Source organism: Hemicordylus capensis, chromosome 3, assembly GCF_027244095.1.
Source record: "Hemicordylus capensis ecotype Gifberg chromosome 3, rHemCap1.1.pri, whole genome shotgun sequence".
Classification (NCBI taxonomy): domain Eukaryota; kingdom Metazoa; phylum Chordata; class Lepidosauria; order Squamata; family Cordylidae; genus Hemicordylus; species Hemicordylus capensis.
Genome location: NC_069659.1, coordinates 89,304,847 through 89,322,714, shown reverse-complemented (window position 1 = coordinate 89,322,714; position 17,868 = coordinate 89,304,847). Strand labels below are relative to the sequence as shown.

Here is a 17,868-nt window from a genome sequence, read left to right as displayed (position 1 = left end):
CAGCTGGGGAATGGGGTGGGGGTGAGCTGGGAGGAGCAGGTCACCACTTGTGGCGGCAGCAGTGGGTGCTGCTGCTGGTGGGCCTCTCCTGCGTGCCTGTGCAGTTTGAGTATGGACGCTGCATGCCCATGACATCACGGGCATGCAACGTCTACACTCAAACTGCACAGGCCAGAGAGGCCTACCAGCCGCAGTGCCCTCTGCCGCCGCCACAGGGGGTGGCCTGCTCCACTCAGGTCACCCCCCCCCCACTCCCCAGCTGTGAAGATAAGAAATATCGGTGGGGCGGTAGGTAGCAGCATCAGCAGGGCATCAGCGGAGGTGGTGGCGCGGCTCCCGCAGATAACTTGGAGGCCCCCAAAGGAGGCAGGAGCAGCAGAGCAGTGAGGTATATTAAAAAAACCTAAGGGAGGGCCTTGTGGCGGCAGGGGAGCCTATGGGCGAGCGGTGCCGCTGATGATGGGAAGATGTGAGGCAATGTGGAGCTTGGGGGGGGTTAGTTAGGTTGCCCCGTCCTGTCTGACATCAGACACAGGGGGGCATGACTTGGGGTGCTGGGGCGCGCATGCGCTTTGCACACGAGATAGGGGCCCCCTTCCTGCATTTTGGCCCCCGGGAAGATCCATGCCACACACATCTGAGATCCATGCCACACACTGAGAAACTATCAACTACATGAACTATACAAGTCAAACAGCTATGAGCCAGCGGCAGTGGCACGGTGGGGGCAGTGAGGGTGGGAGAATAACTCCTTAACTGGTGGCCAACTTACCCACCACCAGGGCTGCCCACCCCTGCTGCTCAGTTGGCCTCCACACGTGTGGAAGCATTTGAGAGGTTGGCATGGCAGAGCCAAATCCTGATCAAAAGGTTCAGAAGCGGACTGGTCCACAGTTCAATACATCAGAATTGATTTGGTAAATCAGCAAGAAAAGCTTTCCTTTCCATGTCAAATCTATATTCTAATTAGCCAGCAAGTGGAATATCTGGATTAGGCACTGCCTATGTATCTATATCTTTTCTCCTTGTTAGAGGTTGTTGATTTTTACCCACAATAGGTAAAACAGCAGAGCACTAAGGAATGAGCACACACTCAAGTTACAGAGTAGGTAGCAGAGGATGATTTGGATATTGCAGCTATTTAGAGAAAACACATGGAGATCCTTGTGTGACTAAACACGAAACATATATTGGTTAAATACACTTAGACAGGAAAGACCTATATCTAATCTAAAGGACTACATAGTGGATGGGTAAGGAGAGAGAGAGAGAGAGAGATGTTTCCACCTGCTCTCTAGGAGGAAAGGAAGGATTGTGACTCAGCACAGGAAGTGCTGCAGAGTCAGTTCAGGGGCCATAGAGTAGGGACAGATAGGGAGACCCTGACTCACTGTCTCTACTCCCAATGCCCCTAGTGGTCATTAGGACAGTTGGTGCAAAAGGTCGATGCACTGGAAGTTCATCTCCAACACTGCTAAGGGAAGAGATTGGGGCAACTGTGAGCATAAAAATAGCCAGAGGGGGAAAGGCGAGGCTGTTTCCCCTCGCTCCCCAGTTCCTCTGCTTAAACTCGCAGTCTTCTGAGTCTGCTTTTTTAAAAAGACAGGCAAGGCAAGGAGGCTCCGTGTCACATCCGCATTTAGCTTAGCTCTCAGTATAAGGCAGCTCCATACTCTTTTTATTAAAGTATGCTTAATATGCACACTGGGCCTGAAGGTAGAGTATAATTGCCAATTCAAGATGACCATTGTTCTCCACACTTGAAGTAGCCTCCCCCAGATTATGCTGTCATTACACTATAATGAGGCTGTTCACATGAGTAGCCCTGCCCAGCCCTACCTGGGTAGGGTTGAGCTGCTCCTGTGGGGTGCTGGGATTGAATTTGACCCTGGCACTGCCCTGTTGGGTAGCCCGGGATTTTGCTCTAGGGTGTTACCACATAAGAAGGGTGCAAGCACACCCTTCTACCCCAGATCCCTTCTATCTCAGATCCCTGCCTGCAGCCCGAGCAGACACAGAGTAGGGCACCTAGAATGCCTGGCAGTGGGGAAATCCCCCCCCCCACCCCCACACTGTGCTCCTCTTGTGGTGCATTGAGGGATTTCTGTAGGCCAGCTTTGTTTCCCCGGCCTCCAGATAGCAGCACAGGTCCAGGTAGTGGAGAGATCATCTGGGGGGAAGGTTAGAGCAATCTTGCCTCCCCTCCCCGCCATCCAGGGTTGTGTGAACAACCTTAACATCTTGCTGTGCTAATAAGCTCCATGGGATAACTATGCATTAGTTAAAGAAATATGGGCTGCATTCTCATCATGGTAAACACGGTTACAGAGTTCACAGCGATCGCTGAGCCTCATTCACTCCTGTGGAGCATGACATGAGGACACAGAATTTTCAGGCAATCCAGGTTGAATTATTGAGATAAAGCCACATTTAACCAGGATAAATAGCTAGGTTCTGATTAAATGCAGTTTAACTGCAGCAGTTGCCCAGAAATGCCAGGTTCTCGCATCATGCTCTGCAGGAGTGGTCAGGGCTTGGTAGTTACAGTTAACTCTTTAACTGTGCTCACCATGATTGTGAGAATGCAGCCATGTTCTTTTATTAGTAGTATTTTGAATTGCTTCATTTGGATTTCATTGGATGACCCCTTAATTTGACTATTATATAAAATCATAAACTTATTTTAATAGGCTTTCAATAATTGTTTTGAGGACTTGTGGTTTTTAACTTTATATGGCTGGAATCCCACATGCAATTGTATATGCTGAAGTCCCAAAACCACTAGACTTCAGTATGCACCACTATAGGCAGAATTGCAGTCTGTTTTTTTCTTCTCCTAACTGAACTGAGATCTTTTAGATGGACTGCTCTTTTATTTCAATTACCATGGGGAGCAAAGCATTACACATAACTTAGTGGGTATTTATGTGCTACAGCTGAACAGAATTCAACAAGAAGAAAAAATGAGTTCTTAAAATATACTTTTTTCAATAGCTAAACATTGTTTCTCAAAGAGAGGAATTTCTTTCTCAAATGCAACTTCTTGCACAACATCCATAGCACACCAAACTCACCATTGTAAAAAAAAGGGGCACAACAATAATTAAAAAATAAATCTTCACTTGACACATTTACATCATCCTGCATGCATCATCCCCCACCACTCCCCAGCACCATGACCTTGATCCCACCACCCCATTCCCAGCTTTTTGTTATTGTTCAAGTTGGCAATTGCAATCCTAGGTTTCTCACATTGTTTCTAGTTTAACCCTAAGATAGTAGTCGTGCGTGTGCTGGGGCATAGCTAGGGGAGTGGGGGCCTGTGTTCACTGCTCTCCCCAGTGGGCCCTCAGAGTGAGGGAGATAATGAAGTTAATAGGGAGGGGTGGAGCTGGGGGCCCCTCAGGGGCTGGTGGGCCTGAGTTCTTTGAACCCATCTGCTCAATTATAGCGACACCCCTGACCTTGTGGCTACAAATGCCACAAGTTAAGCAAGCATTGTTTAAAGAATAAAACAGGCTGCATTGCTTCAGGAGGCTCTGTGATTTTTCTTTCTCTCTTTCTGTCTACAAGCCTGGATGTCTTGAGCGAAGCAAGGGAGCAATTCAGGGCATGGAAGACCATGGCACTGTAGCAAATGTGGAGTCAAGAGTGGGAAAAGGGAAATTATTTGGGGGTTTTGGTGTCTGGGACTCAGACCCCAACTCTGTCTTGTATTCATTTTGTGGTCTGGACAAGCCACTTGTCTCTCAGCCTCACTAGTATGCCTTCGATAAACTGGGAATTGCAACATTAAATAAGGGAGCAAAAGAATGGTTGCCTTATACTTAATTAGTGGCATTTGGCAAACCATTTGTTTCCATCTTCTCCAACATACTGTTTCCAACAGTGGCCTTCCAGAATGCCTCTGGCAGCTCAAACTAGGGCATGTAAGTAATGGCCTTCTCTTATTGTTTCTCCCTAGCATCTAGTTCCACATAGGAAGATTCCTTCTACTGAGTCAGACCACTGGTCCATCTAGCTCAGGATTGTCTACACTGACTGGCAGCAGCTCCGTAGGGTTTCAGACAAGGGCCTTTCCCAGTCCTTCCTTGGGATGCTGGAGACTAAAACCGTGGCATTCTGCATGCAATGCATATGTTCTATTACAAAACTAGTGAGCTTTACTATTTTTCAAGTGGGGGCCACTTTGGCCAAAAAAGCAAAAACAAAACCAACAACAACAAAGAGAAAGCAATAGGTTACCGGACAAAATACAAAGTGTTAGTTATAACTTATAAAGCCCTAAACGGCTTAGGCCCTGGGTATTTAAGAGAGCGTCTTCTTCACTATGAGCCCCACCACCCACTGAGGTAATCTGAGGAGGTCCGTCTCCAGTTACCGCCAACTCATTTGGTGGCTACACAGAGATGGGCCTTCTCGGTCGCTGCCCCGAGATTGTGGAATGCGCCCCCTGCTGAAATACGATCCTCCTCAACTTTGGCAATTTTCAAAAAAACACTTGAAAACCAATCTTTTCGCCCAAGCTTTCTCAGTTTCCTAAATATTTAGGTTTTAATGTCTGATTTATTTTTAAATTGTTACATTGTTTTTAGTTTTTGTATATGTTTTAAACTTGTTCAATGCTATTGTTAACCACCCAGAGATGAAAGTTTGGGGCGGTGTGCAAATCTGATAAATAAATAAATAAAAATTCCCCTTATGCTAATCTCCATGCAGTATTGTGCTTTTCTCAGTGCCAGGTGTGTGTCCCTTTAAGGGAGACTGAGCCTCTCTTGAAAATGGTGCAGGGATTGAAGAGGGCTTCGTTTCCCTTAAAGGAGCCCCTCTGGGCTGGGCAGAGTGCAGCACTGCACTGCGGGAACATGAGCCTTCACATGGTGCCAGGAGGACAGTGCAGAGTATTCAGCTGTGGCTGAAGCTTCACACAGGCCCAATAAACAATTAGTTGTTGGGGAGCCACACTTAGGGTTGATGGGGTCGCCACTGGCCTCTGGGCCTTACAATGGAGAGTACTGTACTAAGCTATAACCCCACTCCCAAAAGATGGGTATGCTTCCCCTGAACATGGAGATTCTATTCAGCTATCATGGCTGATAGGATGGAGTTCCATGGGTTGAGCTGCAATGGTAACTTTAAAGGTACAGGGACCTGCCTCATCGGAATCAAACCATTGATCCATCTATTCTAGCACTGTTTACTTTGACTGGCAGCAGCTTTCCAGGTTTTCATGCATAGGTCTTTCTCACCCCTACCTGGAGGTGCCAGGGAATTGAACCTGGGACCTTCTGCATGCAAAGCAAATGCTCTGCCACTGAGCTATAGCCCTATCCCTCCAGGTGAGGGAAGGCATGGTGGAGGTGGCCTAGTGGAGTAGGAGGGACTTGTTGCACTCCCACCTTTTGCCATCATCTGTCACCACTGTTCCTTCCAGTTGTTTCTATAGGGATCAATGTGCACAACATATATTCATCTGATACAACGACTTGCTGAGATATGATTTTGAAACCTGCTAGGAGTAGCCAGTTTTATAATGCAGTGCAATGGGATTTAAAGGACATTGCACTTTAGGTAATTGTATGTCCTCCAGATAGCCCTGTGTCAAAAAGCTTACAGCTAAGTGCTTTTAGCATAATATGTGAAGTAAGATATTCTCCTAGGTGATCGATATATTCCAAGAAGCATTTAGTAATAAACTGACCATGGAGTCTGTATGCAACCATTATAATATAATTTATTCTCCTGATAACATGTTTGTATTTTTCCAGGCAAAGAGGAGCTGAAATAACCTCTTTTACTGGATCAGGTAAGGGATAACCTACATGTTATCTCACAATGACTTAGAACCTCAATCACTGCTTCTTTGCTATGAAGCAATGTCAGAAAGGGGCAACTTGAACTGGGGAATCAGAGGCAGGGAAAGGATACTGAATTCTTCCCTCATTCACCTTGTTTTCCCTGCATATCCTCCCCCCTCAACACTCAACCACTTTCTGCCTGCTGGGACTCCAAACCTGTGCTTGTGACAGAGTCTTAATGCTAAACCACATCTTACATTAAACTCATAGTCTAGTATGGCATGTTAATTTTTAAAAGTGTAAATTACAGGGGCGGGGTATCAAAATCAGAACTTCATTGCTTGGGGAAGAGATATTTAATGCTTTCCCATCTTTCCAGGATCCCAGTGAAAATCATGCCCCTAGGCGCCAACAGAATCTTCCCACCGAAGGCTATTCACATTTCAAGGGTGTGATTGTCATCAGGACTGTGGTGTTATGGGAAGAGTTGAATACCCCCTCCCTGCAAGCTGTAGCCCTGGTCCTCATTTGGTTCTCTTTTTGCAGTGACTATTTACACTTAAATAAATAAACATGCAGGACCAAGCTATACATTTAACACAGTGTGTGAATTGATCCACAACCACCAGTCTCAAGTACATGTTTTTCAGAGCAAGCATTTTTGAAACCAGTAGTATTCAAAAGTTTCTTTAGAATTAGGGTCAACATTTTGAGTATTGTACAGCATTGTTGAATATAAAACCCTTTATAATATTCTCTAAGTGTCATTATTGGTGTCTTGGTGCTGCTTATATTCTGGGACGATTAAAGGTCTCCAACATTAATGATATCACACAGTAGTTATAAAGCAACTGAATGGGTTGGAATAAAATATGTTTAAATTATAATCCCAGCAATAGCATAATTTACTGAAGTTTGGTCACTTTCCTACTGCTTGATCTGCTTAATTAAGGTTTAGTAAAAGCTTTTGGAAAGTTTCAGAACAAAATAGTGCCAAGTTAGTAAGAGTTCAGCCTGTGTAACAACCAATGCAAATAACACTGGAAAGTATCCATTCAACTGTTTTTAAATATAATTGTATGTATAAATCCAGGACTGACTTACTCAAAATGCTGCCTATAAAAAGAGGGTAAGAAACCTTTATGACATATGAGGGTTGGGGGGAAAGGTTAAAAACAATGAAAAATTGCCCATTTGCCCATTTCTTTTGTGGGTTGGGTGGCAGGTAGTGCCCATCATGCCCAACCCACTTTGGTGTTCCTAGGACCTACCCATAGGGAACAATGGGGGGTTTTGAGTTCCCCATTGTTCCCTATGGCCGAATCACTTGAATCGATTTGAGGTTGATTCTCCCTACATTTCTGTTCTCTCAAATAGAGGTGTACATTAACCTGCATTAACCTTCCCGCATTATATGTTCACCCATCTTAAAATACAAGCATGACTCCATAAAACATACTTTACATCTTTTTAGAAACACGCAGGAGGCAAATATCTTGCTGTGCATATAGGTTTGTAATGCACAGTTAGGGTTGAACTGTGTGTACTTCTAGCCTGGTGCCTTTCTTCCTATAAGTTACCAGATGCTTCTTTATTCTTACAGCTTGAAGAGGTGGTCAACTATTTGGAATGGAGAAGCAGCATGCAGGGGAAAGGTTCTTAAAAAGCCACCTACCGCCCAGCCATTTCTCTCTTTAAAACTACAGGCTCTTGAAGCTGATTTTCCTTATTAAAAGGAACAGTTGGTGTTTAAATGCACATGTATTTATGTAACTTCGAGTTAAGCCCCTTCAGTCAAACAGGTTGAATGCAACAGCCATTTGAAAATGGCTGTCTCAAAGACAAGTTAATTGAATGTTCATGGGAAAATTATTATGAGGAAAATAGCATATCACCTCTTCTTATTTCTCACAGTGGGACCACTCCTTCTTTGGCTTTGGCCTTGGCCTGTTTCTAAAAAGAAATGTTTACAGCAGGCTCAGAAGTGCTTGTGAATTAAAATGACAGACTGAATAAAACCGACAATTGTTTGATTGAACAATTGGGTTCATTACAACTGCTTGGAATTCTCTGTTTGTGCTGCATATGTTTGATGTGCAAAACCATTGTGTGATTAGCCCAGACTTTCAGGTCAACCACTTCAAGTGACTGACACCCCAAACCTAGATATTATGACCCCAGTCTAGGGCCTTTTGATGCCCACAGAGAGCTCCTACTGGAGAAGTCTTCCCCATTCACTTCACTGGGTGAGATGTTTTGGTAGGAGTGTGCATTCATTTTGAAATGAATGAAAGATTGAACCAAACTGAACTCATTCCATTCATTTTCCATTTGTTGCAAAATGAATTCAGAGAGGTTTCTGAATTCATTAGTTCCATGTGAGACCTCCATTCACTTCTAGGATGGGGGGGCTTACCTTATATCATGGCAGAGCAGCCAACTTCTCTCCTTTTTTTTGGTAATGATTTAAAAGTGAAATGGAATAGCATAGCTTCTTTTGTGGCAGCTTCTGGTGTCAGCCATCTCCACCCCCACCCCACACACATTTGGGACACTGTACATAGGTCTCTAGAGCAGGGATTCTCAAACTTGGGTCCTCAGGTGTTATTGGACTTCAACTCCCATAATCCCCAGCCTCAGTGGCCTTTGGTTGGGGATTATGGGAGTTGAAGTCCAATAATACCTGAGGACCCAAGTTTGAGAATCACTGCTCTAGAGCATTTTGAGGGGGAAATAGCTGCTGACAGTGGAGGCTGCCATATTCTTTTGGTGGTGGCCATTTTTCCCTCACAATGCCACCTGGACTGATGAAACGTCTGGGGCATTGTTGGGGAGGAATGGATGCCACCAAAAGCTGCTTCTTTTCAACTTCAAACAGTTTAAAAAGGGGATGAAAAGCCTGCCGCTTTGCCCCCCATTCAGAAAAAATGGTCCCACCTCTCTGTTTTCGTTACAAAGTGGATGTTTCATTTAAAAACAAATTAATACATGAATAACTAAATGAAGTAGGTTTTTAATAATGAAAACAAATGGAACAAAATGAAGGGGGGAAAGCTTGCACATCCTTGCTGTTCAGCAACACGCACATCCTTTTTTTTTACACAGGGAGACAAAAGTTCTGCGGATATATACCACATTGTTTATGTATTATTGACATTTGTATACTGCTTTTCAGGTGGACCTCCCAAAGCAGTTTCCATAAAAACATCAATAAAGAACCATTCTTAAAGCAACATGTTTACTTCTTTACATGTTGTGCTCTTTAGGCTTTGTCTTTTCTCCTCTCTTCTCCTCAGAACACTGTGGCTGTTATGGTGGCAGCTGGAGGATGGAGGGGTCGCCTCAGCTGGAACATGGGAGCTGCGTGGGGCTGTTACGCACAGCAAGTTTTATCGCGGGTTTACAGGGAGGCTTTACTGCGAACTTGAAGTTGTCCCAAAAAACTGACACAAATAGTGGATTTTTAAACCCCGGATATAAATCGGGTTATACTCTAATGCACAGTGAAAAACCCAAATTGTGTGTGAGCTGCTCCCCGATAACTGGCAGGGACTTCGGGGTAAATCTAGCTATGTGAATGCACCCCCTCCATTCCAGAGGAGATGCGAGTTCATTCATTCATTCATTCGATTTCTATACTGCTCTTCCGAAAATGGCTCAGGGTGGTTTACACAGAGAAATAATAAACAAATAAGATGGCTCCCTGTCCCCAAAGGGCTCACAGTGTTAAAGGGCTTCAAAAGCCCTGTGTGAAAAGTTTCCTGGTGGCAGCTCCCCAGGAGGCTTTACAGACAGGGCTTCTACCCCATATCTCCTTTGGAAGAGAGAGTGTGTGCTCACACTCCAGCCAAACTTACCCCCAAACTCCCTTCGAGATCCTTGGACCCACTCCACATACAAATTGGGCTTTGTCTAGCAAATTCTAGCTTATCTCGGTGTATTTCTGGGTTTTTAAAATGCTGGTTTTAAGCTGCTTTTTCTGATAAAAATGGAGCACATAGGGAGAGGCGCTGATGTAGAATCATTAGCATGATAAGAGGGATCCTCTCTTTATAAATGCAGATATCGCTCTTTAGGAAGCTCTTCCCCCAACCCCCTCCCCGCATTGGCTAGAAGTAAAACACAGAAGCATGCCATGTGAACTTGCATCAAAACAAAAAGTGAGAGCAGAGGGGAGAGGCTGATTCCCTCAATGCCGCAAGTGTGATTCAAAGTGACTTCACTCAACATTTACTCTGCAGCATGAAGCCATGTGCGAATAACTCCCAGGCTGCATCAGATGGCAGTGATGGTTATGCTAGATCACCTTCAACTAGCTTAAAGCTATTATTGTCTCTAGCCTTAATCAGCAAGTGTCCTTTGAGGGGGGTCTGATTACTTTTGACACTTTTGTCTTCAACTTCAATCTCTAAATGATATTTATAAGCTCGTGCAGACAAGACTCCTTTTTGAATTGTTTATGGAACACTTCTTAAAGCCAGCCACTCGCTGCCCTTCTAGGCAGCGTGGCTTATTTGCCACAGCCCCTGGGGAGGAGCATGTGACACTGGGAGCTGGCTCCCATTGGTCAGGCGTGCTTCTGGGGGCATGGCCGGTGCAGGCGAGACTCCAGCGCGCTTACGCTGGCCCAGTCCGATTCTCACCTTTGCAGAGAGTGGGTGTGTCTGTGGGTTCTCCAAGGCCGGTTGATGAACACGTGGCTGGGCCTCCGGAGAATCAGGCTGCCCTGGGGGCTATCTGCGGGCACCGGGCTTTTAAACCCACCCGCATAAAGGAGGCATCACCACCGCTCCAGCGCAGGCAGATGGGGCGAGCTTTTAAGCTCGGCCCTTGGCCTTCCCTTTGTTCGGTTGTGCCCACCATTTGGGGCTGCCGCGGCTACGCAGCTTCAGGCTGCGAGGCCTCCGGTGCCTCTGCAGCCAGGCAGGGCCCAGCCCTTGCCTTTGTTTGACCGCAGGTGCCATTTTAGGCCACGGCGGCAGCATCTTTTCAGGCTGAGAGGCCTCCAGCGCCTCCACGAGCAGGCAGGGCCCAGCAGACCAGACTCCTTTTTGAATTGTTTATCGAGCACTTCTTAAAAGCCTTGTTCTTGGGGAGCAAAGAGATTTCAAAACGGTGGAGGCAGGTCTGAAGCAGTTGCTCCAGCCTCCTGCCCAAAGCAATCAATTAGCCACACATTGTGTGCACCCTGTGTGGATGTATAAAATAAATGCAAATGCACATCTGATTTCATCAGATTCGACTATTGAATTGAACTCTTTTCAAATTATCACTTGAGGTAAAAGCGTAAAAGCTAATTCAGCCCCCAAAGGTACAGTCATTTGATGTGTATGACTGGCCATTCACTATGTTCTCTTTCTCTTTCTGATCGGTCTCTTATCATCTCTTAAGACTATAATTATGACGCCACTGGTTGCCAAAAAAAATTGGCAAGGCTTCTTTATGTCCTTCTGCAAAGGAAGGAAGAAGCCAAAACACTGGTTTCAGCTAACACTACATTTCTTTCTGCTGTTTAGTCCCAGCCAACAGAATCTTTCTCCATCAATCCTCCACTTTGTTAATAATGTTATATAACAGCCAATGTACGGACGAAGCACCTTTGACAGCACGGCAGTTCTGGTCTTTTGAATTGCTTTTCATTTTATTGGTATCTAGAAGATAATGGGGCTGTTCTCACGTGAAGCCTAACCCAGGCTAGGGACGCCCACCCTGGGTTAGGCTGCGTGTGAGAACCACCGGGATTGAGCCTGATCCCAGCAGGCCTGCACCACCCAGCCCAGCTTTTTAGCCTAGCTGCTAGCCAAGTGCTCCCTTAACCCGGACTTCTGGATCGTGTGTTTGCTGGGGCTATGTTTAGTCCCAGTGGACACCTAGAGTGCTTGTCTCTCTGGGGAATCCCACAGTGCATTGCACGGTGCATTGCGGAATCTCCGGAGACTGGGACAAATCATCCTGGCCTCCGGAGCTCCACACTGCAGGCATGCAGAGTCTGAGGGAAAGGTGAATTTAACAAGTGTCCCCCCCTCCCCCCGCCTGCCACTCCACCTGCCCAATTGTGTGGAAATGACCTCAGTATCATCTGCAGATTATGAAAAATATACCACATCTCCTCTACTCTCATTAGTTATTCATTGCTACACACCACATCTTCTTCTAGTATCCACGGATCAAGATTTAATAGGATTTACCACAGTAAAGGTTAAACCATTCACTGACTTAAGGCAATTTGGCAGATTCCTCAGACAACAAGTGGTGTTTGAATGCAAATGGAAACCAGAAGCTGATATAATTAAGCCAACATGTTTCATGTAATCCAGTTCAGAGATCTCATTATGGTGATTTTTCCGTGAAATGAGGTGAGGTGAGATGATTCAGGCAGGCGTGGACCTTTTTATGAGCCTGGGCCCTTTACCCATGCCTGACCTGATCAATTCCTGACTTTGTCCAAGACTGAAGACATAGCTACAGAGTGTGTGGTCACAGAGATGTGACTAGTCACTATGCTCCAGGCCATCCTGTACTGAGGCCCAATAATGACTGAACAGGACTCATCTGTTCATCCTAAACAAGCTTTTCATTGGCACTGTACTGTCCATGCAAGCAATAAACAGATGAAAAAAGAGAAGCTGTAAATCTACTTACTAACGTCACTAAGATAATTTACAATAAATAAAAAGCTTTGGGATAGACACCAGTCCTATATAAAATGTTTTTATTCTGGTATTGTTTAAGATGATGGTTATGAAAAATTAAACAGAATTCAAGACAATAATTGCAAAGCATGGCATTGTGTTTAAGCCTTTCTTTTGCTAATAAATAATGTAAGCTGTTCTTCGTGAAGCTTGGATAGCAAGAACTTATTTAAAACAATCCAGAGCCAACAGTATTTCTTTGCTGGACCTAATTTCATTTTGTTTGACAAACAAGTCCAGCTGTTTAATGTCTTATGAACAAAAAGAAGAGAGAGAGAGATAAAATAAATTATTTGAAGCAAAGCATCTAATTCAATTTGCTCCAATACATGAAATAGGAATAAGCACTTCTTAGGGCACAATGAGATTTTATAGCACTTGATCTTTCAAAACACTGACATTTATTTTCTCCTGTTGTATATCAGAAGCTATCCAAGAAATCATAACCGTTGCTCTGGTAAGTATTGCCATTCAGTCTCATAGGATGATTCATACAACATCAAACATGACTTTGTGGAATCAGGCAGGCAAAAAGTGGGTAATTGGGTAAAAAAGCCCATTCAGGGCTTAGCGCCTGTTGACCTTCAGGACTGACTCTTCCAGCCAGTCCTGTCCCATCCTGTGAAATCTTCTCAGGTTGCGCTTCTTTCGGTCCCTGGTCTTAGAGAGGTCCATGGTACTAGGGCCTGTGGAAGGGCTTTCAGTATTGCTGCCCCTTTACTCTAGAACTCTCTTCTCCCCGCCCCAGATTCGGTCTGCCTCCTCGTTTTCAGCCTTTAAATCTTTATTGAAGACATTTCTTTTCTAACAGCTGTTGGCCCTTTAATTTTTAAAAAGTATTTATTATTTATTTACACAGTCAGACAGGTGTTATTGACTGGTTTGTTTTATCCAGACATCAAATCCTTCCCAAGGACCTGGGATGGCTGAATTTCATTGTCAATGTTGTTGCTGTTGTTATAGATATCGTCGCAGAATATAGGCTGTTCTATTATTATTATTTATTTATTTATTTATTTAATAAGATCTTGGATGCTGTTCTTGCTTTGTATACCACCCTGAGTCTGTGGATTTGGTGGTATATCAAATCATATATATAATTTTTCTTCTCTCTCTCTCTGGCATACCCATTGCTAATCCCATGCGTGGCAGCTCTCATGAGATTTCGCAAGCTAGGGGAGCAGGAGAGGGAGCGGCAGCCAGGCTGGCTGGCCGCTGGGTGGGGAGAGGAAGTGGCGGCCAGGTCAGCCATTGGGGGAGAAAAAACTGGGGCTGAAGGCGGGGGAGAGAACGGCTGAAGGGCATTCAATTTATCTCAATTTATTTGATTATTTTTCATATGTACTGTATACTGTACCAGGTCTTAACTCCAGAACTTGTTTTCACTGTCACAGCTTAGCCATGGAACTTATGGAGTAACAAAAGAAGGTGCCATTGAACATGAGCAGAGTGTCTTTCCCTCTCCACTGAACCAACCAGCCCTACACATTTAGAATGACAGAGTTAGAGTGACTACTTGGCAGCTGTCACTACTGACTCATTTTAAGAACTGAGCTCTGAACTGTTGATCATTTGCAAGAGTTGCTCCTTTGTCAGACATTACAAAAATGTAATAATGAATGACCTTACTTATCCACATATAGAGGCTATTCTCACAACCAGCCAAAACCCAGCCCTGTTTTGGCTAGTTGTGTGCCGCCACAGGAGCCATGGAGCTCCTGGCAGCCAGCCCTCTAATATGCCACCCCTTAAACAAGGTGAGTGAAGTGAGCGCTCCACTAACCCTGTTTTTGTGATCGTGAGTTGCTATGATGTGGCTCCACGGAGTGGCAACTCACAAGGAGACCCCCCCCGACCAGGAAGCTACAACAAGCCTCATGGTGTTGGGGGGCCCCTCAGAATGCCCCGCGAACTCGCGTGGGGCATTCTGGGATTTCTGCGGGTCGGGAGGCCCCCAATCCCTGCTGCCCCAATCGGCTCTGTGATAGAGCCGGTAATCATGTGGGTGGCCAATCCAGCTGCAAAGGGCAAGCTCCCTGCTCATGTGCAGGGAGAGCGGGTCAAGCCCACTCTCCCCGCACAAGCCCTCATGGCGCTTCACACTGCTTGTGTGAAGCACCTCACAGACTGGGAAAATTCATGTTCGGGTATTAACTGAGAGGCCAGATTTCTAAACATGCTAAATAACTGTGCCATAGAACAGTTGGTCATGGAACCAACCACATAGAAGGCAACCTTGGATTTAATCCTGAGTGGTGCCCAGGACCTGATGCGAAATATCAGAGTTGTGGAACCGTTGGGGAAAAGCAACTATAGGGTGATGCAATTCAGCTTATATGTGAGTGGAGCGTTGCAAAGGAAGTCCAACAAAGATGTGTTGGACTTCAGAAGAGGAAACTTCTCAAAATTGAGGGGATTGGTAAAAAGGAATCTGAAAGGGAAAGTCAGGAAAGGCAAATCACCCCAGAAAGCATGGAAGTTACTCAAAACCACAATAATAGAAGCTCAGTTGGAATGTATACCAAGAAGGAGGAAAGGTACCACCAAGTTCAGGAGCCATGTTGTTCATGGCTAGCAAGTAGAGTAAGGGAAGCTATAAAAGGGAAGAAGACTTCCTTCAGTCCTGCCCAAATGAAGAGAACAGAAAGGAAAATAAAGAGGCACTTCACACGGCACATGTGAAGCGCCTGAAGGGGTTCTGCTCTCCCCGCAGAGGAGCAGCCACTTGTAGCTGGGCGACAGGCTCCATCATGGAGCTGGCAGGGGCTGTGGGGATCAGGGGCCACGCGGCGCCCGGAAGTTCCAGGATGCCCTGCATGAGCGTGTGGGGCATCCTGGAGAGACCCCTGAGCCTGGGAGGCTGCTTACAGCCTCCCAGCCGGGGGTCTACTCATGTGTCACCGTGCACCGTAGTGACACATGAGCAACACAATGAGGTTAGTAGAGCATTCGCTCAGTTAACCTCATTTAAGGGGAGGGTGGTTTAGGCAGGCTTGCTGCCTTTGGAGCACCGGGCTCGCCTGCAGCTCTCTATCCGCTTCACATTTTAAAACATCAATACTACACAAACACAGGGCCGGACTGGGGGCACTGAGAGGGCGGTGGAATGTATGTGGGGAGGGTGCCAGGTTTTGAGCAGGATGGGTACTTACGGGTGGGAGTATTTATCACTGCCAAGTGCAGTGGGGCACAGGGTCTCCCCGTGGGTGGGGCGCACCCGGGATATGTCCTGCTGCCCTGTGGGCCAGTCCAAGGCTGCACAAACACAAAGGCACAGGTAAGTTTAAACATGAACCTCCATGCGTGTGTTTCCATTTAGCACCCGGCACTGGGTGAAGAATGTGTTCTTTTAGATGAGTCTGAAGTATATTATGAAACAGCCAGACAGTTTGTTTCAATGGTACTGACTTCAATAGCTGAGCAGAGAAGATAAAATTCAAGTGACTGGCTCTGAAGCATAGGGCAGCAATTGTATTGTAAGAAATGTCAGAAAGAGCTCACTACATGGGTGTAAACCTGAGTGCCCTATACAGCTGCAGGCTATGTCATATGGGGAAGCAATGAATAGACATGCAATGAAGACATCTAACAGAAATGTCTGTAACAAGAATTCTGTTATGTGCTGATATTTTTGAAGTGTGCATTTGCAGGGAGTCAAGCTGTATCATCGCAGGGAATGTGAAAAGAGAGAATGAGACCTTGAAACTGTGATGTATTTGCCTCCCTTCCTTTAAAAAAAAATCCCAAAAAGGGTTACAGAACAAACTCATTTCATTGCACTCCCACCACTTCTTTCAGTGTTGAAAATGAAAAGATATGTGGCTCTATACAAGAGCCCCTGGTGGATGTAGTGTCTCCAGGGAACAGAGGTGATCCAACCCAGAAGGGCCCATTTATGCATTCTGGTGCAGAATTGTGGAGGAGAGAAACTGCGTTGGTGGTTCTTCCTTTGAAGTCAGTTGGAAAACCTGCATGTCTGAGAGCACTGTATGCACTGGACATCACAAAGGCACACTGGCCCATTGTCAAAACTTGTTCACAAGTCAGTTATATTGAAAAATACAGTTTGAAATCTGTATGTCATGTGATAATAACACACACCAGATCTTTAATAATTCAACTATTTATTGCCAAGGCAGAAAAGCTTAGACTGATCACCATACAACTCATCTGAGAACTGTTGCTAGTCCATTTCTCAGTCCTCCTCTCTGTTTGAATAGATCATACAGGCTAAACCACTGCTGCAAAACTGAAACTGTTTCCTGAGTTCTCTATCATAGCCTGATCCTGAGGCCTTCTGGACCTGGTTCTTAAAGAGGCAGTATGTAACAAAGTCAGTGGCTGATACACCCCTCAGCATAACATGGACAGTTCTTTACTGTCTGCACCACTGTGGATATCTAAACATACAACCTCACTGCTGCGCAGCAGGGCTATTCTGCTACTGATTATTGTTGTGCCATTTCACATTGCAATGCAACTTGCATTATTCCTAATGTAAGTGATTTCACAACGTGTGATAGTACAGCATTAAGTAATCACAGAAGAGCCCTGTTTGCGCAACAATGTGAGAGTATGTTTTTGATGCCCACAGTGTTGTGGGCAGTGTGGATGGTTCAGAACCTTCTGCCTTATGCTGCAGGACATGTTAGCTACTGGAACACTGAGGATGAAATACTGACCCTGCTAAGTAATGGCAAATTTTCTTTCGCTATGACTGAGTCCGTGTTTTAATTCCCATAAAGTGAGAATGGGCCAAAGTTCTTATAAAAACTAAAGCTTCAGCTAATAATTGTAAAGAATAGTGTACCTCTGAAAACAATCCAGACAACAGTTCCAGGCATTAATTTGCAGTCTGTGGTATCCCTTCCCCCCCCCCCCCGCCTCCTGAATTCCATTGGCATTAATAAGACATTATATTTAAAATAGAAAAGTAAATTTCCTTTCATAGCATGAAATACTATGACTATTTCTCATAGTAGGTATCAAGAAGCCATCCAGCACCAAAATACAATGATACTATTTCTCCTATTCAAGGTGCATTTATAACAATGTAAATGTCATATGTCATAAAACGATGCATTCCCTGCCCAAGAGCTTACAGTCTGCATTAGATTAGGGAAAGGCGGATGAAGGAGAAGCTAGGAACTGACAAATGAGCAAGGAAGATGGGGAGATAGATGTTAGATAAAGTCAAAAATTAAACTGGTGCAAGGGTAAAGTTAGTGTGAATCAATAGAAGTGTTCATAAAAGGGCTAAACCATGAATGTGGGCAAACACTCAAAGTTTTGAGTTCCCCATCTCTAACAGGCAATATTAATTTCCTGACTCAAAGGGTGTTGTGAAGATGAATAAGATCATTACTCTAGTAATAAAA

General features: G+C 45.0%; 1 long non-coding RNA gene across 2 annotated transcripts; it reads left to right on the top strand.

Annotated features, from left to right (window-relative positions):
• The first annotated feature begins 290 nt into the window (after nucleotides 1-290).
• On the top strand, nucleotides 291-8,343 carry LOC128351267 (uncharacterized). Of its 2 annotated transcripts, none has more exons than XR_008319676.1 (3): nucleotides 291-388; nucleotides 5,769-5,806; nucleotides 7,402-8,343. It is a non-coding gene; the product is annotated as an uncharacterized LOC128351267 (long non-coding RNA). The 2 variants fall into 2 exon arrangements; XR_008319677.1 differs by lacking the exon at nucleotides 7,402-8,343 and adding an exon at nucleotides 6,178-6,348.
• Nucleotides 8,344-17,868: the final 9,525 nt, after the last annotated feature.